Source organism: Leptonychotes weddellii, chromosome 13 (genome assembly GCF_054177405.1).
Source record: "Leptonychotes weddellii isolate Sample4059 chromosome 13, ASM5417740v2, whole genome shotgun sequence".
Classification (NCBI taxonomy): domain Eukaryota; kingdom Metazoa; phylum Chordata; class Mammalia; order Carnivora; family Phocidae; genus Leptonychotes; species Leptonychotes weddellii.
The window spans coordinates 18066117-18088607 of NC_138381.1; the positions used below are offsets into that span (position 1 = coordinate 18066117).

Below are 22491 nucleotides of genomic sequence, written 5' to 3' on the forward strand. Positions count from 1 at the left end.
TCCAGAGGGGAGAGGGGCCACATGGCTCCTGACTCTGTGGCCTTTTTTTGCTGTTAATTGTTTTTAAATAAACCACATGTGTCTACATGTATCATCTAACATCCTCAGAATTAGCATGTGCAATTTCATTAAAACCAATAAAGATTCCCTGTGAAAAGGCTGGGGTAGAATATGCCAATTCACATTTTAGCAACAGCATGAACACTTTCTTAAAAATGTATAGATTATATTTGGGCCTTGCTTTTTGTGCAATGCAGGCAGAATATGGTTTGCTATTACATGGATTTGGATTCTTCATAGATCAAATTATTTTTTTCAAAAATATAATAACTACATAGAGTGAAATTCTGAAACCAGACCTTTGGCAGGCTCTTAAATGTGACCCGATAATTTTTCGATTGTGGCATTTAACTCACTTGTGAAATATATGAAACGAAAAATATGTGTTAGAAGCATAGGCAAGTTTTATACAATAGTTCAAGACAGGGAGTGCGTTAAAAGAAAATTAAAATTGCTTTGAGATAATTTATGAGACACCAAAAAAAGTGAAGTCCTGGTATCCAAATGGAGATTTCACCAGAATCTTGAGATTAACTTCTCTTTTCTTATAAAAAGCATTCAGGGGTTTTTAATGACCACTAGCAATTAAGAATTCAATTCATCTTTATATTTTTGACATGTAAAGAGAAAGGAGAAAATCAGTTAATGACTAAACAATTGATTTAAATTAACACTGAGGAGTACTTGATAAGATTTCATGTTGAAATGTACCTGCCTATGGTGTAGAAATCGGTATAGCCCTAGAGCTTCTTTCCATAAGAAAAGCAGTATATTCCCAGTGCAGCGTCAGGAAAACTTTTCAACATTAAATGGCAGAAATATTTATTCCTTTATCTATGGCCGTGCTTGAAATGGTTTCATCATTAAGGAGATATTTTCTGAAACTCTTAAAACTGAGACCCCAAGTTAAAATAGTGGGAACACTGCAAGATACCAACAAAACCCCATAATCTTTTTAGAAATAAATACTTTAGAAAGGCATAGATACTGAGTCTGCTGCTGGGCCTGATATGGTAACCTGCTTAGAATTGAGCCTCATCCTTTGAAAAAGTGTGTGTGTGTGTTCTGGATATTTATGTGGATTTCTTTACATATACCTTCTCTCACAGATAAACTAAACTGAGCTTCCTAAAGCATGGACCTTTTATGTTCAGTGTATTATTTATTACCTAACAGAAGTAGTTTCTTGGGAGAAGAAACCCCTCAAGAATACATAGTTGCATTTCCTTCAGCATTTCTAATGCGGAAATGTTTTTCATAGTATGGCACTTATTTTTGTACTTAATAAAGGGAGAAGTCAAATTGTGGTGGGATAGCATCCTCAGCCTGGCGCTTCCCCGGATTTTGTTGAATAGAATATTCTGTCACTGTTTAATTCTTACAGTACTTAATGAAATCTATATATTCCTTGATTTCATTACCCTCTCCTTTCAAAAGACATCTTCCAGTGAAGACTTTCTATGATGTTTTAAAAAAAATACTAGGTGTATCTTATTTTCAACCTTCCTCAAAGCCACGTTTGTGTGAATTTGGGACAACGACAATTCAGTGATAAGAAAGTAATTGGGAAGAATATCATTGAGGTTTTCAAGCAGTGACCATTCTCTAGAGCTCTAGGTGTGGAGGTCCCTATGTGTTGGGGATTGACCGTGCATGCACACAGAATAATCCGAGCTCATTTGTACAGTGATAATGAACAGCAGGGCACTGCATCTTTTCAGTTTTATTGGTATTGTATACAGTAAGTTATTAAATTTCATCTCTGTAATACACCTGCAGTAAAATAACAAAACATTGCTGCACTTAAGGAACATGTGTGTGTGGTACAATGCCCTCCCCTATCATTTCAGCCCCCCCCCAACAGCTGCTTACAGATTTCAAGATCCATTGTATGTATTCCCTTGAGCCCACCTCTAATAATCGAGACACATCTGCCATTGCAGTATTATAGGCATATGTAGTTTTATTGAAAACTATACCTGTAAAAAAATTAAATAACTCCTACCTCAATTAAATTGGCAAGCTACCTTTTGCAAAGATCATATTGCAGACCTCCTGAGACCCAGTGAGTTCATTTTATTCTTATATTACAAATCACTAAATATGTTATTTTTATTTAGCCAAGTAGCTAGCTTTTCTCATACTTTGATAATAAGTCACTTTTATCTATTCTTACTTTTGTTTTCCTTTTCCCCTCATCTTCACATATAAAAAAATGTACAGTGCAGGTGGTATGAAGGAAACACCAAAAGCCTCACTGAAGTAAACACAGGATAAAGTCAAAAGAAAGGACCCAGAATGTAGCTTTAATTCTTAAGTGATTATTAAATACACATAAAGGCTACAACATCAGGATTGAAATCTTAACTCATCTTGTACTTTGATAGAGATTTTTACAATCTTTTTAGAGATCAATTTGATCACCATAATGGCAGGAAAGTAAATAATAAAGTCTACGGCCATACCACCCTGAACGCGCCCGATCTCGTCTGATCTCGGAAGCTAAGCAGGGTAGGGCCTGGTTAGTACTTGGATGGGAGGAAAGTAAATAATATGAAGAGGGAATGAGTTAGCAGGTCATACAAAACATGTGCAGGTGATTAGATTAAGTTCCTTACCTTAACATTTACATTTTTTGAAGAATTGGTCAAAAATAAATGTCTATAAAATAAATTTTTATCCACACAGGAATAAGACAGGTATGTAGGGTGTCTCTATAATGATTCATAGTGAATTCATCATGCCCCAAGTTCAGTGATTTAGCCACGAAGAAAAGTTTGTAAACTTGCTTGCTGTTGTCAGAGAAAATTCCAAAGACAAGATGCCCACTATATGAATAGGAAGAAAACTATATACCGTTTTAGGAGAATGTGAAGGTTTCTCACTGCATAGTTTCATAGAAAGAAAGAATGTTTTGTGCTATTCAAAGGGCAGTGTACGAATGGACTGAGGGAATGAGACATGGATGCCTGTTCCCAAAGTGAGCGCAGACTGGGAAAATAGATCCTCCGATGACATTTGGGAAGTGATGGTTTCACAGGAAGGAGTCACAGATAAATAGTAAGTGATTGTTGCTGTAGCAGAGGAAGAAAATCAAGCAGCCTTATTGATCACAGTCAGGATTAGAAATAGTTGCATGCTGGGTGCCTGGGTGGCTCAGTTGGTTAAGCAACTGCCTTAGGCTCAGGTCATGATCCTGGAGTCCCAGGATCGAGTCCCGCATCGGGCTCCCTGCTCGGCGGGGAGTCTGCTTCTCCCTCTGACCCTCCTCCCTCTCATGCTGTCTCTCATTCTCTCTGTCTCAAATAAATAAATAAAATCTTTAAAAAAAAAAAAAAAGAAATAGTTGCATGCTTAAATGATGAATTTTCTTTTTTGATAGGACTACTGATAAAAACCAGTGGTCATTTGGTTCCACTGGGGGTTGTCTGTGCTTGTGAAATGATTCTCAGTCTCTGATCAACAAGGGTATTTTCTGCCCCTCTCATGGTTCACAGAGATTCCAAGTGTAGTGGGGATAAAAAGCCAAGTCCTAGGGGGCGCCTGGCTGGCTGAGTGGGTAGAGTATTCAGCCTCTTGATCTCGTGTCGTGAGTTTGAGCCCCATGTTGGGCATGGAGATTATTAAAAAAAAAAAAAAATAGGCCGAGTCCTAGATAGGGTCGTTGTTTACAAGTAGGGTCCAAAACCCCGAGAAACTCAGAATTCAAGATCTTAGAAGGATTTCAACTTTGTGAGGTGTTGTTTTTTTTTTTTAATAGGAAATTACATTATAAATTCTAAACAAACTTTTTGAACAAAACTCCTGCACAAGTTGGGGTATACTACTTAATTCAGGCCATACTACTCCTCTGAAGCCCCATCCACTGAACTTTCCTCTCCTGGATGTGATTACCATCTGTGGAAATATCTATTACCAGTACTTTTGAACTGTGAAGTCAGTCACACTGAGCTCTGCGACTCAGAACTGTCATGTGGAGAGTGACTGGTCCAACACAACATCAGCAGTGGTAAGAGATGTGCTGTGGACAATGCTATGACTCGGACATCGTCCCTCAAGGAGAGTCTTTCTGCATCTCTGCCGCTTAGCTGTCTCAACCAAAGAGAAATCACTAATAGGGACCTGTTCTTCTCAGTCCTACTCACATTTAAAGATTGGCTTGAATTTGTTTCCAGAGTACAAGTCCTGGGTGTCATTGTGTCCATGGAAAGAATATTTAAGTTTGGGGTTTTATACATGGGGAAGCAATTATTCTTGGATTTATTTCTAGAAGAACTTGTGCAGATAACACATACACCCTATGGTTCCTAGACTCCAGACCGCCTCCACTTCATACCTCATTCAGAGCAGATTCTCATCCCATTGTATCCTAGGTAACTATACTATCCTCTTAAATTTCCTAGTGTGCCTTCAGAAACTCAGATGTCAAGATTGGAGGCTCCTATGGAGTTCTAGTCAATAGGTCTCCTTTAGTTACCTGGTGCAAATAATTTTATCTGTGTTCTAGATATTTATAGATATTGCTCTGGAAATAGAATGCAGACATACTAAATCAGCTCTGTAGAACCTCAGCCAACAATCAGAACATTCCAGAATATTCCACAATAATATATTCCACCATACCTTCATTTGGGTGTTCAGTAAACATTTATTATGAAATAGCACCCTATTCCTCTCCCCCCCTCTGCATTTGACCCCCCAAAGGTCATGATATCACTACCTTGGTAGAGGGTTTGAGTCATCCAATTGGAGGCTCTAACACATAACTTCCCAAGTTCATATTCTTACATTTATTTAGATATATTATTTCAAAGGGCTAGAGTAAAATGTGGCAATTAAGGTATTGTGCTTTTGACCTTGAATTTTATCAGTTGGATTTCCCCTCAAGATTAGTCCTTCCATCTGTGTTGGCTTGGTGACTAAGCCACCTATGGTCTAGGTGCCATCAGAGAGTGCTCCATCTCCCTCCCCCTCCCAGAAGCCCTCAGTGTTCAGATTTCATAGATTCTGCTTCCTGTATCAATAAATCTGCCCCAACCCACACACTCCCAGTCACCACTGTTGCTGTCTCTACTGCTCTACTTCCCTCCATCCCCACCTTCTCCCTCACATGGCAGATGGAGTGGTTTTCTCCCCAAAACCCTGATGCCCCTATGCCCTTGCTTAGCCTCCCTTCGTGGCTTCAGGGGCCCATCCTTAGCATGATGTACAGACTCTTGATAGCCTGGCCCTTGTCTTGGCCTCCAGCCTTGTCCTTCACACTCACTCACATCTGTTCCCAGCCATACTGAGCTGTTTGTAGTTCCCTTAATGGTTCTTTCATAATTCTCTCTGTCTTTACAAGAGCCCTTCCATTGGCCTGGAATATTTTCACTCTGTTTCCCCTTCTCCCCTTACATTCATTTTACCAGTCACTCATGGTCTTCATCCAAATTCAGGTCATGCATTGTTTCTTCCAGGGACCCTCGGTGTTCTACCCAGGCCAGAACGAGGGGCTCTCTTCTGAGCACAGGTAGCCACTTCTTTCTCCTGACAGTTGTCACACTCTCCTCAGCCAGAAAACCCCAGGGAGCAGGGCTATCATCTCTATCCCCAGTGCCTAACAGAGGACACTCAGTGAGTGTTTGCTCAAGTGTCAGTGGATGGATGAGTAAATGAACAAATGAACCAAAAACAGTAACAAATTATATAACTTATGAGCAAATAACTTATGTTTAAGCCCTTCCATGCAAATTTCTTGTCTTAAATTAATCATGCCAGTGATCCCAGTGAGGTAGGGACTATTTTTAATCCCCATTTTATTGATAACAAACAGAAACACTCAGAGCAATTTTGTCACTATTAATAGCAGGTGGCAGAGATGGGACCAGGGGACAAAGTCCTTTGGCTCCAGATTTATCATTTTCCCTATCACTTCTTTATTTCTGAATAAAGTTGGTGACACTTTTTGTCAGAGCAAATAGTCCACAGAGTCTTCTCAGAGATGGTTCCCTCTCTCTTTTCACTGTTAACTTAGGTATCATCCAGCTTAGAGCACTGAGACCTCTCTGTCAGTGAGAAAGACTGCATTTCCAAAGAGGGTGTGATGAACCTGGCAATCTCTGCCTCCAGAGCATTGTCATTAGAGATCCACAAAAGAGAGCATTTTGAATGTTTCCCATAAGTAACTACAAGTTGTACACAATATGGTGCATAATTCCTGCAGTATTCATTACCTGTCAGTGGTAGTAACTCTACTCCACTGGTGGAAGGACCGCGATCCACCTGAGCATAGCGAGGCCTTGAATCTGAGGAGTGAGGTGCAGTACCAACTATATCTTGTCCCCCACTTTTCCTCCATCACTCTCTGGGATGCATCTTGTTTGACAGAGGCTGGGTAGGAACAGGGAGGAAGTGGATGAGCTGAGTAGGTCATGATTTGCTTCTTCACGTTTCCTTCACGTGATTCTTTCTCTTTTAAGCTTGAGATAGGACATGACAAAAACTAACGACGATAATGAGTTCAACTTGTGTTTTTATGTTATTGAAATCCTTAAGGATAGACTGTTAGACTAAGAAAGGACTTAAATGCCACCTGGTACCTACTGCTGCTTTATAGCAAATGGGAAGCTAAAGCTCAGAGATGTTAAGAGACTTGTCAGCATCACACAGCAGGCCTCACTCAGATAGAAACACCCAAAATGGTTAAAATTTCAATAGCGTGTAACATTGAAATGTTTCCTTGATGTCTTTGTAGCCTTTTTCTTCCAAAGAACATAGGGCTACGCTAGGCCATGAAGTAATAGCCAGTAGCAGTTGAAGAAATTTCTAGACGAGTATCCCTTTGTTCAACAACCACTGAATTATACCATCACAGAGCCAGAGGGTGTAGTTTGCTTGTAAATACTGAGTTTTTGAAATGTCACTGTAACATTGGAAAAATGTTGTCTCAGAAGGTTGCCAAAGTGACAGAATCCCGACATTGTAAATACCAGCCAACACAAGTGCTCATAAATGACAGGAATAAAATATATTTGACTAAATCCATAATAATCACTGATAACACTGTTTACCCTCAATGACCAGGAGCTGTGAACTTGGATAAAAAGCACATGTGTGCAGATATCATTAATGTGTCTGAGCCTCTAGCCATTCCAGAGTATTTTGATGGAAAAGCTCCCTAAATATGTAAAAGCTTTACAATTACTAAGAAGCAAGTGCGCAAGATAGGGTGTCAGGCAGCCCTAATGGAACTGGAGAGAGTCTTGACTATCTTCAGCACCCCAGAGGACTGATAAGGCCCCCATTGTTCTGGTCAGAACCAAACTGTGAGCCCGGCGAGCAGGACAGTCAATACTCTATTTTTCGTAGATGTGACTCTCAGAAGGTCCATTTGCCACGAGCAAGAGCTCACACACAGACCATGTTCGCGGGAGAAAGAAAAAGTGGAATGAACTTAGTGATTAAAAGCCTCAGAGCAACAAAATCAGGATTTCCACGAGAACCTGCCCTATGCTCAGTTGAGAGGGATTGGCAAGGTAGCCAGCCATCCCTCCAGTCTTCATATTCCTACAGCCCAGGCTTTTTCTCAGTAATAACTTCCTCCTCTGTAGAAATGATTGACTCCTTCCCTCTTCTGTTCTAGCATAAAAATGGCTATTAGGGCCTCTAAGTGGATACGTACAAGGTGGCAAGCCAGTGTCCCCTTAGCCTCTGTGATGTGGCTATTCTCCCTGCTCCAAGCACCCGCCCCCATCTCCCCATTGCCCCAGGAATGCTCTGGGACAGTGGAGACTGCATGGCAGATGGCTGGCCCCTCCCCTTGTTTCAACTGGTGAAACAGATAGGAGGAGTGGCACGTTGGTCCCAGGAACTGCTCCCACCGCTGCTCTGAACCTGGGACGAATTGGGGTGGCCTGGAATGACCTTGTTTTGTGTGTGCAAAATACTTGGTCTTTTGCCTTGACAGACTCCTGTATTGTTTGATTTTTTTTTTTTTACAGTAAGCATTGCTTTCCTAACTAAAAATAAAAGACCGCATTCAATATTAGAAATACTCAAGGCTGATGAAATTTGGGAAAAGCTACAAAATAACACATTGCAAATTGATGTTCAACCAAGACATTATGGCGATTGTGCTTCTTAGATTTTTAAATTTAGGAAAGAATTCGTAAGAGGGAAAAAGCAACTAAAAAGCATTTAGCTAGAATAGTGGTGAAGAGTTTGAAATGATTGGAGTGGCCAAGATTATGTGATGTTGGTATATTTTGGTGTCCATGAGTAGGGTCTATGTGGATGATAATACAGCTTCAGAAGAGTATGGGTGGAGTAGGGAGCACGAGTATCCGAATCCTTAGGAACTCAGTGACTGGCCGGGCATCTTGGTGACATTAAACCCAGCCAATGGGGTGTCCCTGAATGGGGCCCCAGGTTCTTGAGATGCCTACCCTGCTGTTCTGGTTTGACTCAAGAGGTGTAGGTGTTGGTGTTGGAGTTGGAGAAGTGGTGGCTGGTCTCAGGCTTTGTCCTGGCACTCCTTCTCGTCGGTCATGAGTGCAGACAGAGATTGAATGGCTTCTTACATTTCTCACAAAGAAAGACAGCTTTGTCTTCCAGAGATGAGCTAGGAGGCCATGGCCATGAGGACAGTCTATGACTTGGGGCACCTGCAGTGATGGTCCCATTGCCTGTTCTCTGCACTTGGACAACCCTGTGTACCTCCAAGGCTAGGAGAGCTGAGTCAGAGCTGGAAAAGTTCTGAAGTCTGACTTTTTCTCTCGACTCTTGAAGGACGCGTATCCCCAGTATTTACTCTTTTCATTTCTTTTCACGCTTCAGTGATTTTAAAAATCATTTTAGAAAAACCTTTGGGGGTTTTATTTTAGACGTGGCAGGCAGATTGGACTCTTGTTTGGGAGAGCTGAAGAAGAAGAGCTGAATAAAAGTGGCCAGGGTACCGGGTGGATGTGGAAGATCTTGGCTCCATTAGGGTCAATTTCAGTGAGGCTGTATTCTGTTAAAATTCCTCTTTCTCGGGGCGCCTGGGTGGCTCAGTTGGTTAGGCAGCTGCCTTCGGCTCAGGTCATGACCCTGGAGTCCCGGGATCAAGTCCCGCATCGGACTTCCTGCTCAGCGGGGAGTCTGCTTCTCCCTCTGATCCTCCCCCTCTCATGCTCTCTGTCTCCCATTCTCTCTCTCAGATACATAAATAAAAAATCTTAAAAAAAAAATTCCTCTTTCTCTGAAGTGGACTTTGGGTGTTTTGACTTCTGCAGTGCAGGTTGACAGCCACAGATCTGACTCGGTATCCACTTGGGTTATCTGCCCTGTTTTTCTTCCTGAATCCTCTCCTTCCAACCAGCTGCTCTTTTAAAAACCAAAGAAAAGTAAAATAGAGGGAGGGGGAAGTAGGGAGGTAGACAGAGAGAGAGAGAGAGAGGTATTTTTATTATCAGCAGGTAAAAATACCTGTCAGGCTCATAAGGTAGCTCCTTAGTGAATTTAGCATTTAATTATTAGTTTAGGGGGGGATATCTTTGAGCTTAAGAGTTAGCTAATTAAGAAAATAAGTGTAAGATTTGGGGAACTCACTTTTCTGTTCTCCAGGTCCCCTGAGTTTCTCCCTTCAGCCCTACTTTCAGATTCGCTCCAACCTCACACCCCCCTCCACATCCCCTCCCCGAAATATTTAAGTATTTGTTAAAGCTCAGAATTTCAGCTTCCTCTATGAGGCTCTAGCCCCAAATTGCCCCCTGGTGGTTGGAAGGGAGAAAGACAAGATGAAGGATGGAGAAAAGGTGGATCATTTTGCCTCTTCAAGTCTAATACACGTTTCTCTTTATGTATAATGGACATTGATATAATTCAGTCTCAGTGTAAAATAGCCCTGAATAGGTTAGTGTGTCACTGTGTTTCCTTTTGGGTCATTTTGCTGCAGGGATTTCTTTCCCTACTCTTGTTCTTGTTTCTACATAGTGTATTGACCAGAGCCCTTGTAACGGTACTAATAACACTGGGGTGAGTGAGTGAGAGAGAGAGAGACACACACACAAGACTGAGAACAGGATAGTTGAAGACTGTGCATGCTGTCACTTCATGTGCTGGTGTGAGCAGCACTGGGAAGGGCTGTGATTTTATAGGCAAGCTGATTAGCCAAGCACTTGTCACCTCCGTTGCTGCTCATTGGCCTAGTGAGTGCGAGCGTGCCATCTCATTGACAGCTGTCTGTTGTCAGAGGGCCATCTTTTCTCCTTTGCAGTTTGACTGAACACAACAGAGACATCTGCAGAGCTCTTTGCAGTTCTGACAGTGTGGTCCTGCCTGCCAGCCCTCTCACTCAGAAGGCAGCATAATTGAAGAGCTCAGAAAAGAATATTAACCCATTGACCATCTTGGTTTGGGATATTTTGGCAAAAAAAAAGAAAAAAAGTCTCTTTTGGAGGTGACCACAAGTCTGTCTAGATAGAGGAAGGTATGAGATCTAGCATGTTGATGAATCAGGCTGGTAGAGTATAAACATCTTGGTAGTAATTGGCCATGGGATGGCAGTCGATCTGAGTATATGGACTAGGATGCGAGGTTCATTTTCAGGATGGACCCAGTATTTCATGGTGGGGTTAGACAGAGGGGCATATCTCCATCCTAGGACCTCACCATTAGTGTGTTCTTTGAAGGCAATAATGGCACGTGTGACTTGTGTAACAATAATAGTCCTTGGGATATGTGTGCTTTTGGGTGAGGTGTTGCTCCTTTTTCTTTTCAAGCCAAATCGGACACTGCCCTGTTTGGGGCAGATTCCAGAATCTCCATGAGATTATAGTCTTTGTATTTCATACACTGTGTCACTAATCCTATAAAACCACGGACTGCCTCTCTAGGACATTACCTATAAACTAGAGATACCAAGCTGGACTTTTGCGATGGGTAAATAGTTTAAATTTTTATACAGTTTTCAGCACGGGAGTTTTAATGTTTAGTTCTTTGCTTCATTGTAGTGTCTTCCAGTGAAGCTCTGTTTATTGGAGCATCTATTAGAGCTGATACAACATGTGGACAGCAGGGCTTGGTTTGGGTTGAGTCACAGGATGCGTCCTACATTTGGAAATGATTTAGTGGTATCTGAAGTTTAACAGGGGGACAATATTTTATTGTATTCATTTAAAAAATTTATTTAGAAAAGGAAAGTGTGGGGGAATATTGAATACATTGCTTTTTACTCTTTCTTTGCTTTACACCATTCCCTTCATTCATGATTTGCTACAAGTCTTTGTCACTGAACCTGGGTGAGAAAGGAAGATCTGAGAAAACTTGAGTAATTTGTTTCAGACTGTCTGTACTTTTATTTTAAAGATTTATTTATTTTAGTAGAGAGAGAGCACGAGCGTGCACATGGTGGGCGGGGAGGGGCAAAGGGAGAGGGAGAGAAGCAGACTCCCCGCTGACTGAGGAGCCCCATGTGGGGCTTGATGCAGGAGCTTGATCCAGGGCTCCATCCCATGACCATGCGATCAGGACCAGGGCCTAAATCAAGAGTCAGACACTCACCAACTGAGCAACCCAGACTATTTACTTTATGCTATACTTTAATGCCATACAAATGTGGTCCCATATGGGGGATAGTATTAGAGAAAGGTAGTGTCATTAAACAGGTTGGAGAAAATTCAGCCAAGTAGACAAGAAAGACTCCTCTTCTAAACTGTCGTTTTAGACTAAGTTAGGAATAATCGAGCAGAATATTTAGAATCTAGCAGCTCCTAGCCCGGGTGGGGGTTGTGGGGGTTCAGATAACTGAGTTCTTATCCTGCCTCCATCTCTAAGTAGCACCATTTTTGAAGGCTCAGTTTCTACCTCTGCAATGTGAAGGCTTGGCCTAGATGGTTTATGAGATCTCTGCCAGCTCCCGGTGTCTGTGGTATCAGAATAGGGGATAAGGAAGAAGACTATACAATGGTATCCCTTAGACATTTCAGAAATACTTGACACATGCCCAAAACAACATGTATAAGGTGGCAACTCTTTGCCCTTGAAAAGAATTAAGATATACAGAAAGTATTCAAGAGATATACAGTTAGCCTCCATTCACTGTTTTCTTCTTAATTTCTGTTGAGTAAATGATAAGTAATTTTCCTTTTTTTGAAAAAAAAAGTTTAATGAAGGTAATGAGAGTAGAGAGATAAGGTTGAGTCAAATGGGACTCATGACTCACCTGCATAGTTATAATCCCTCTTGGAAGATGATGGTTTTGTCCAGGATACAAGGAGTGCTGTGTCAAAGCCTTATGCTGCAGGATTCAGTCGATTCTAAGACATTTTTTTCACATTTTAACACCTCAGAAATTTATGGTATGCCAATTTAATTGGCAACCCTTTTTTCTTCTTTGGTGGTAAATAGATAATGATGTGTCTTACATTCAATGACATTTTATATATGATAAAATATAATTCTAAGACGGGGAAGCAAGATTTGTTTTTACTACGAAAGCCTAACTGACTTCTTTATTTTTGACTAAGGCTGTGAATGTCCTTTTCAATCACTTTGAAGAATCCGAATTGCCTTAGGAAAGCAATTCATGGACAAAGCTCACCCTCCCAGAACTCTGCACATAATGCCCATTTGAGGAAGGAGAGAAATATACACTAATACATCCTCATGTAGAAGGAATATTCTGCAACCAATTTCACAACTTCCATTTGGCTTTTATAACACTTTCTTTTTCTAGAATTACTCCAGTTACATTGAGTCAGAAATGCCAGATATCTTCTCCAAAGGAAGGTCAAGAGTCTTTGCTAATTTCCAAGCTGAAACAATTCTCCCTTCGTCCAATATTGGTCAAGGTTGTCATTAAATCATTTAGACTTTAATTTTTTCACCGACTTTTAGAGTTTGTTGATACTCTAGAGATACTCTAATCCAAATTCTCATTTCACAGATGAGTAAATGGAGGTGCAGTAAGTCACTTGTCCAGGATTTCGTTAGATAGAACCTGGGTAGCCAGATGCTCATTTTTGACATTCTTGCCTCTAAGTTCCATAGAGTGTAAGGAGAACGGGATTGACTACAAAACAGTGTTCTGGATATCTTTAGCTTGTATTTCTGGGTGTTACACTTGTATTTGTAGGAGTGAATATAGTTGGATTCCTTTGGTTCGTGTCTCTGAATGTTACACCTGTTTCTCTGCCTGCCATACTTCTAAATTAATTACTAGGTGATTTAACAAGGGGCAAAAGCCAAACTTGTCATACACAGTTTCATGTATACCATGCTTTATGTTACAGTAACACCATTTGATCATCTTTTAGTGAACTTCGAGATTGTTGAGAATGCCAAAGCAGTAGGTAGGCAACTCAGGCTTGTAGCACAGCCTGGTACTCACTTAACAAGTTTAGCATCTCAATTGTTGGTGCAGCTGATGTTACAATGACTTCCGGAGGCCTGGGCCTGGTTTTGTTATTTCTCCAAACCTGGGTGTTTTCCCCTCTGAAATGTGACTGTGGATTTAGTTTTTTCTTAAAAAACAAAAAAACAAAAACCCAAAAACAAAAAGCACGAAACAAAACCCTTCAAGGGTTTAATGTAAACACACTTAGGACCCATTGCATGTTAATACCATACATATTCTTGAACATTGATGTAAATAACATTTCTAAATTTAATAGTAATTCCCCAAGATAATTCACCCTATTTGCTTCAAAACTGATGTGATGAGAAGTGAGTTGAATCTTTATTTATTTTTAGCCAATTACTCTATGATTTTAAAAATAGAGGGATTATGTTTCAAGTGTCTCAATGAAAGAGATGTCACAATGCTAATGACTTTGATTTTTAAATTTTCTCAGCTTCTTAACTTTTAATTTTGTTTTTTTCCAGCTTTATTGATGTATAATTGACAAAATTATATATATTTAGAGTATACAGCTGATGATTTGATATACATATACATTGTGAGGTATTTATCAGAGTCAAGATAATTAACAACCATCACCTCACAGTCACTTTATTTTATTTTTGGGGGGGTGATCTTAAGATCTACTCTTAGCAAATTTTAAATATATAATACAGTATTTTTAACTATAGTCACATGCTGTGCATTAGATCCTTAGAACTTACTTACCTTATAACCGAAATTTGGTACCCTCTGATATCTCCCCATCTTCTCCTCACCACCCCTAGCCCCTGGCAATCACCAAGCTACTCTATGGTTTCTATGAGTTTAGCATTTTTAAAAAAGAATTCCACATATAAGTGATACCATACACGGTGTTTGTTTTTCTTCATCTGGCTTATTTCACTAAGTGTGATGCTCCAGATTTGTCCATATGGTCATAAATGGCAGGATTTCCTTCTTTTTTTATGGCTGAATAATATTCCATTACACACACACACACACACACACACACATTTTCTTTATTCATTCATCTATCGATGATTATTTTATCTTGACTATTGTAAGTAATGCTGCAATGAACATGGGAATATAAATACCTCTTTCAGATACTGATTTTGCTTCCTTTGAATCTATACCCAGAAGTGGGATTGCTGGATCATATGGTAGTTCTATATTTAATTTTCTGAGGTGCCTCCATAATGTTTTCCATAGTGACTGTATCAATTTACATTCCCACTAACTGTGGCCAAGGGCTCCCTTTTCTCCACATCCTCTTCAATGTTTGTTGTCTCCTCTCCCGTTGATGCTAGCCATTCTAACAGGTGTGAGGTGCTATCTTATCGTGGTTTTGATCTGTGTTTGCCTGATGATGAGTGATGCCGAGCACCTTTTCATGTACCTCTGGCTGTCTATTCAGGTGCTCTGCCCATTTTTTAATTAGATTGTTTGCTTTCTTGCAATTGAGTTGTATGAGTTCCTTATATATTTTAGACATTAACCCCTTATGAAATGTATAGTTTGCAAACATTTTCTTCCATTCTGTAGGCTGCCTTTTCATTTTGTTGATGGTTTCCTTTGCTATGCAAAAACTTTTTAGTTTGATGTGGTCCCACTTGTTTTTTGAAGCTTTGCTTGCCTGGGCCTTTGGTGTGGTAGCCAAAAAATCCTTTCGCCAGGATATCTGTCTAGGAGGTTTTGCCCTGTGTTTCTAGGAGTTTTATGGTTTCAAGTCTTATGGTTTTTAGTAGTTTTATGGTTTTAAGCCTTATTTAGATAAGCCTTTAATTTATTTCAAGTTAATTTTGTGAGTGGTATAGATAGGAGTCCAGTTTTATTCTTTTGCAAGTGGATATCTGTTTTTTCTGACACCATTTATTGAAGAGAATGCCCTTTCTTCTTTATGTGTTCTTGGCACCCTTGTCAAATATTATTTGACTGCATATGCTTGGGTTTATTTCTGGGCTCTTTATTCTATTCCATTGGTGTATGTGTCTGTTTTAATGCCAGCACCAAATTGTTTTGATTGGTATAGCTTTGTAACATATTTTGAAATCAGGAAATATGATGCCCTCCAGCTTGGTTCTTCTTCTTCAAGATTGCTTAAGCTATTCAAAATCTGTTGTTGTTCCATACCGACTTTAAGATTAATGCTAACTTAATTTTAATATTGATAAATGAGGGTAAGATGATTAGAAATCATTCTGGAGATGACACAGAATACCAGGATTAATACTCAAAGGAATGATTTCATAATTTAAACGTTACCACAGAGTTCCCTAAGTAATTTAGTCTTTAAGAACTAAAACTGACAAGTATCTTGTGAAGAAGGAGAGCTACTAGTCAAATATTCAGGAATTTTGTAGGCTGACTGTTAAATCATTGGTACCTTGAAATCAACTGCAGTGGGAGTATTTATACCATGGGAATGTGCCTTGCCACCAAGGTGGTGTATGAGCATACCACTCCAAAGATGAAGAACTGGCATCTAGTACGTACCAGACCTGCTTTTATTACTGCTGTTGTTATTATTATTAAGTCAAATTCTTAAAATGCTAAGTTCTAGCTTTCTGGAGTAAGCGTGTTGAAATTGGGCAGAAACCTGAATAAATGAACTGTTTCACGAAAAAAATTGAGTTGATCCATGCTCTTGGGGGATGAATCAGCTCTTGAGGCCTGGTCCCCCTTCCTTTCTTCCCTGTCCTGGTCAATTTCCTGCCTTTTCTCAAGCAAGGCTTTCTGACCTGGAGGCCTCTTCTGCTTCCCAGGGACACAATCCCTCCTCAGTGCTCCTGGATCTCTTTTTGCCTCCTCTGGAGATCTCTGCTCCCCATTCAAGTATAATTATTGTCTATGAGTTTGGCACCTCCTTCCCACTATAGAGCCCCCAATGGACTGTTTCTTATTTGTGCAGGCACACTATCTAATGTACATACTGGTTCTGTATTACGTATCATGTGGATTTGGATATTTTGCCTTTTCTGCTTTCCTCTTCCCACCCACTTCCCCCTTCCCACCCCTTCTTATGCCCCCCAAGATGCTATTTCTTAAAAAAAAAAAAAAAAGGAAAAAAGTGGCTTGCACTTTTCTACATTTATGTTTTGCTATAAATAACTGTTACTGGTAAATTTAGTCACAATTAGACTAAATACGTTTTTTGAAAGAGAGAGGCTCATCTAATGAATAGAAATGAAATAGATCAGAAGTTGTTACACAACTAAGGACTTGTCATCTTTTGTGAATAGAATATTGAGATAATTTTAGTGCTGGGCTAGTTTTGCAAGAGACATCTTATTTTGAGCCTTCATTGAAAGCAAGTTTTAACTTGGGTTAGAGGATAAGGGTGCAGCCTTGAAATCAGTCTTCCTAGCTCCATTAGCCAAATGTCTTGTCTGGGGCAAGTTGGTGAATCTTGCCAAACCTCACTCTCTTCCCTATCTATGAAATAGTATTAATATCAGCACCTTCCTAATAGGATTTTGTGAGAATTGAATATTTAATGTATGTAGTGCACTAAGAAGAGTCTGGCCTATGGAATGTGCTCAATAAATGTTGGCTATTATTATAAAATGGAAAGTTATTAGTCAAACTGTAGCTTACCTTTGACTTTTGGTGGTCAGGAGTGAGCAGTATCTTTGAATAGGTTATTGTTTCTAAAATCCATTGGCCAAGTATTCTTAGTGAAACTCTTCATTTTGGTGTAACTTGGAACTTTGGTAACATTAATTTGTCTTGGTATTTTCCTGCTGAGAAGGTAGGTATTCTTTCTCTCTCCCTCTCTGTTTTATAAAAAAATTTCTAAAACCTAATTCAATGTTAAGAGAAAATAACATAACCTTAATAAAATGTTAGATGGTCTTCTTTCTAGTCTACAGAGTAAAAAAAAAAGAAATAAAATAATCTTTCTAGAGCTACAAAATAGCTCATGGTAGCTAGGATTTGGCCCTCTGCCCCCTGGACATAATATATCTTGTTTTATAATATAATAGCAAGTTCAATACAGTATTTAATTGCCCTTGATTTCAAATGTTAGCAGCATTTATTGAATTATTTTTGTACATGTTCAGTGCTCCCAGTAAAATGCAGGTTTTCTCTTAGAAGGATGATAGATGTGGAGGATGCATCATCGGGTACCACTCATGAGATACCTGTAACATGATGGGTTTAAAGTCCTTCTTGAAATAACCGGGTTGGCATGGTCAAGGGCTACAAGACTTCAGTAGCCTCTTTGACAATGTTATGGGATATACCCCAGAGGCTATTTGTATCAGTTAAATATAAGCATAACTATTTAATATATCATTTGTTTCCCCTAGGCTTTCCCGCTTATGACTCTGATTCATATTTTTTCCTGATAATAATAGGACAAAGTAAATCATTTTATTCTCTATTCCAAGAGAAATGTGCCCATTAGGTAGAGGGAAAGTTTAGGGGTTAGCCTCAAGAGTGGCTTGGTTTATAGTTCTCATATTGTGAGGTAAAGAGAGACTTGGGTGTGTGTGGGGGGGGTCTGATAGTAATATGTTCAGAAATTGAAACAAGAGTTGCTCTCTCTCCAGTTTTTTGCTATCTCTCCTCAAACAGAGAAGGTATTTTATCCTTTAGCTCCCATTGGGTACCACTTTTTACATTTTTTTAAACATTAAGCTTACCAAGTAGATCAGAGGCTCTGGATCAATCAGACCATGCTGGTGGACAATTGCTTCATTGAAAAATACAGATGGTAAGATGAGACTTGGGGCTGGTGGGCAAGCAATGACTGATGAAGTGTGAGGCTCTCAGTTTTACAGCTTAGTGATGGTTTACTGACACTCAGAGTTTAGTGTCCCAGCTAGTTCTCAAGCTTGCTCTACCTTTCCTACTGAACCACATTAATGAAAGGGCAGAGGTAGCAAGTCCTTGCTAAAATTCTGACAGGAAAGTCAAACTCTTAAATGACTGTTTGAAACAGTGGTTTCCATAGCTTCTATTTAAAAAAAAAAAAAAAAGACTTGATGAACGTTTTGGTGGTGAAACCTCCATGCTATGATTCAGGTTAAATGTCAGGGGCACCCTGAGGGTCCCCAGGGTCATTTCCCCACAGGCATCTATGATGTGTCCCCACAGGTTAACTGGACTGGCTGTGTAATAAGAATGGGTGGCATTGGGTGGCCCAAGTCAAGTGTGGGAAAGTGGGATGGGATGCGGCACGTGCAAGAAGGCACTCCAGCTCTGAAGAGCCACTAGAAAAGCCACAGTTTTGAGTGGAAGTTGAGAAATGTCACCTCTTCTTTGAATACTTAGGTTTGAGCAGGAGACAAAAGGGACTGGCTTTGTGTTGTGGAAAGAAGAGTTTTGTGAAAAGAAGTCAAAGTCTGGATTCTAGGCCCTTTTCTGACTTAACATTTTTAGTGTGGTTTGCAAGCATCCCCAACAGCCATACCTTCTTTTGGGCCTCAGAATGCACTGCAATAAAATTGCATAGCATTTTCTTTCCCCTATACTCATGCCTGCAAAAAATAGTATAAATTAATACATGAATACATCCTTAACAATTCAGACACTTAAGAATGTTAAGGAAAATGCTAAAGGGACAACTGCATTGCAGTTATAGATTAATTTGGGGAGAACTGCCTTCGTTACAACACAGAGACATGCTATTTAAGAAATTCTCTCTTCCCACCCCGTATTTACAAAGATGTACTTGTGGCTTCAGGAAAATTGTATACTTTCTAAAAACGTTCTTGTTAATTTTATTCTTAGGTTTGTTTGTTTTTTTTTAAAGGGATTTTTTTTCCCATTACAATTTTTAATTGGGTAGCTGAAATATAAGAAAGTGGGGTTTTTAAAAATTTTTTATGTTGACCTATAGCCCATAACATTACAGAGCTTTCTTACTGACCTCTGGTTGGTTTTTTTGTTGTTGATTAAAATTTTCTAGTAAGAAAATCATAAGCAAATACTGACAATGTTGTCTCTTAGAGTGTCTTTCCAGTTTCTTTCCCTCATCCTCGTATACTGGCCAAGACTTGCAGTGAATTGTTACAAGGATAATGGGAATACAGATCAGCTCTCCCTTTTCTAACTTGAGCCCCAAATCTTGTAGTGTTTCATCATTAAATAAATAGGCTCCAAATCGATTAAGAAAACTTTCTTATGATCCATGACTTCTTAAGTTGAATATGTTGCATAGATGTATGTGTGTGTACACACTAAAGCTGTATATATATGAATTTAAAACTTGAGGTTCTCCTAAAAAATTCCTGATAAACCCTGCTTGGCCATTTTATATAGAATTTTGTATTTTATATATTTGTGTAAATTACATACATTTCTATTGTATTTAAATTTTTTTTTATAAACTGGCAAAACAAGGTTTAATATAAAATGGAAAACAGAGTTTATCCTAGAAATTTTGCGGCTAAATTCAGTATGCCCCATGTTACTCTGGGATTTTGTTTCTTTGTTCTGCCTGGAGAGTGAGTAGCCTGTCATTTTCTTTTTTGTGTTACTTTGCCTCGTTGACATCTCGCCTTTATGATGCTTATGTCAAATGCATCAGAAAATGTACCTACTTCTTGCTGTACCATAAAGTAGCTTACGTAAGACAAATTTTTGACATTTGTGAGAAAGTGCCTGGGGTGGTACTTTAGAACTGGATTTTTACTAACTTTTCAATTTCAAATTCTCTTTGTGTCAATTGTGACAGTTAATATTGTCCTAGGAAACATCCATTTTTCCAGACTTTATAATGTATTGCATAAAATTATACATTCTGTTTGCATTAAAAAATTCTTTACCTGTATCTAAGATTTTTATCCAGATCTAGTTTGTGATCTTGTTGACTTGCATTTTCTCTTTTTCTTTCTCTCTGTTTTTCCTTCTCTCAGACTTGCCAGAGGTTCTGTGCTTTCTTTGGTCTTTCAAAAGAATCTTCTTTTGGTTTTACTGATAACCTACATTTTGTTTTATTGTTATTTCATGATTTTTAAAAAAATGCTAATAATTCATGGCTTTTTTTTTTAGTATGAACTTTTCCTAGTTTTTTTATAATGTACATTTTGTTCATTGAATTTTGTTTCTAACATTTTCTAATACACAATTTTAGACCATAATTTTTCATTTGATTACTGCTTTGGTGGCATCCCAAAGATGTCTGTATATACTGCTACCAGTCAATTTTTGTTTAAATGTCATTTTAAAATTCCTATTAATCCTATTTATCCTATTTGTCCCAAGAGTTATTTAAAATCCGGTTTTAAAATTTCCACTTTAATAAAATGTTTTTCATGGTGGTGGTGTTAAGTATGGTTTTGTTTTTAATTTTTTATTTTATTGCATTTTGGATGAGGAAGTGTCATGGATATTTCCTACTTTGGGGTGATTCAGCGAGACTTTTTGTGTGGCTTTATCCACTATCAGTTTTTGAACATTCCATCTGCACTTGAAAAGAATGAATACTCTGTCTTCTGTATTTTAATATATTAAGTAGTGTCTTACTTATTTTCAGTCTACTTGCTTTAAATTTTTGAGATTTGTTCTGGTCTTCCACTTTGATTATGGATTTATCAATTTCTCATGTATTCATTTTTTAAAATATACCTCCAAGGTATATCATAGACATTAAAGGTTCATGAATGTTTTATACTTTTGGTGGGCTAGAAGTTTCATCAATATGAAATATCTTTCTTTTTTCTTTTTATTAATTTTGAATTGGCTTTCAACAGATAGTACTGTTGCTGTCCATGCTTTCTTTTGTAGATTTTTTCTTACATATGTTTTGTATCTTTTCATTTTTCATAGTCTATGTCTGTTTTACTCTTGGTGGTTTGTTATACACAATGGGACAGCCTATAACTGTAACTTAATTAAGAAATATAATATCAAAATAAACACAACAAAATAAGGTTACATTTATAGTCATTAAAATACATTGAACTAATTCTTGCCATGTTAATTTTTATATTTCCCAAGTTTTCTTGTTTATTTTCCTTTCTCTCCTGGCTTGATCACATTGCTTTTGTTTTATCTCTTTGCTGCTTTTCCCCCCTAATGTTATGAGAATTATACATCAGAAATTTTCCTTGTAAAAATTACTCTTTCTTTTTTAAAAATTATCCTTTCATTTTTAACTCACATATTTAAAATCATTTTTTTTCTATTAAAATCTAGAATTGGTTAGTATCTATATATTTCCTGAACAAGATAAGAATGAATGTTAGCACTTTGTTCATTCCCCAGTTTCTACTTCCACTCATTTCCTTTACCTAACATGTTGAGATCAATATACTTCCTTCTAGACTTTTCTTCTTTTCCTGCATCAGTTATCACAAAGGACTTCCTTGACACAACTTACTTTTTCTTGGAAACCGTGCCATTTCTGTTTTGCTTATTTTTTCATTGTGTGGTTATACATCTTTATATAATTCTTTGAGAAGTTTGGGGGTATAAATTTTCAGAATTGTTTATTTTTCTATATTGTCTTCATTTTGACCAGCTTTTTGAATGCAATTTGGCTAGATATGAAATTCAAGTTCTAAAGTCATGTGTTCCCTTTTTCCATCTCATTTTGGCCCTGGCTCATCTAGCAGCTCTAAGGACAGCACTCCACTCACTCACTGATTATTGTATCAGACCCCCCTCTCGCTCCATTTATGGATTGACCCCAGGTTTGGAGCACCCTGGACTTAGCTCTTGTTCCTTGCAGTCTTCTGGCTTGGCTTATGATTCATTCTTTTTCCATTACATAGCCAATCCAGCTACTTTTATGTTTCAAGAACCATTCAAAATTTTAGTGCATTGAATACACTCTCTTATTTTAAGCACTTATTAGTATTTATATCTCTTCTAAATCTACACATATTTATACACACACATGCACACACAAATGCACGATCATTTATGAGATGTGGGGTTGGAGAAAGAGTAGAAGCATGTGTTCAATCCATCATCGCAAGCCAGCCTCCCTACATAGAACTTAAAAAAAAAATTTTATTATGGTAAAAAATACATATCATAAAATTTACCGTCTTAACCATTTCTAATTGTATCAATCAGTACTGTTAACATATATTCACATTGTTGGGTAACCA

At 38.5% G+C, this 22491-nt stretch overlaps 1 protein-coding gene and 1 long non-coding RNA gene across 42 annotated transcripts in view; both read left to right on the top strand.

Moving 5' to 3' along the window:
* TCF4 (transcription factor 4) overlaps positions 1 to 22491 on the top strand; it is a 353993-nt gene that overhangs the window by 183502 nt on the left and 148000 nt on the right. Inside the window, exon 2 of one of the 41 annotated variants that reach the window (XM_081801173.1) lies at positions 3821 to 4069. The exons of the other annotated variants lie outside the window; for them this stretch is intronic. The gene's annotated coding sequence lies outside the window, so the exon portion shown is untranslated. The remainder of the gene's footprint in view (positions 1 to 3820; positions 4070 to 22491) is intronic. 41 annotated transcript variants of the gene reach the window in all.
* Positions 4076 to 15071, top strand: LOC145716740 (uncharacterized). Its single transcript, XR_014139580.1, has 2 exons — positions 4076 to 8149; positions 8347 to 15071. It is a non-coding gene; the product is annotated as an uncharacterized LOC145716740 (long non-coding RNA).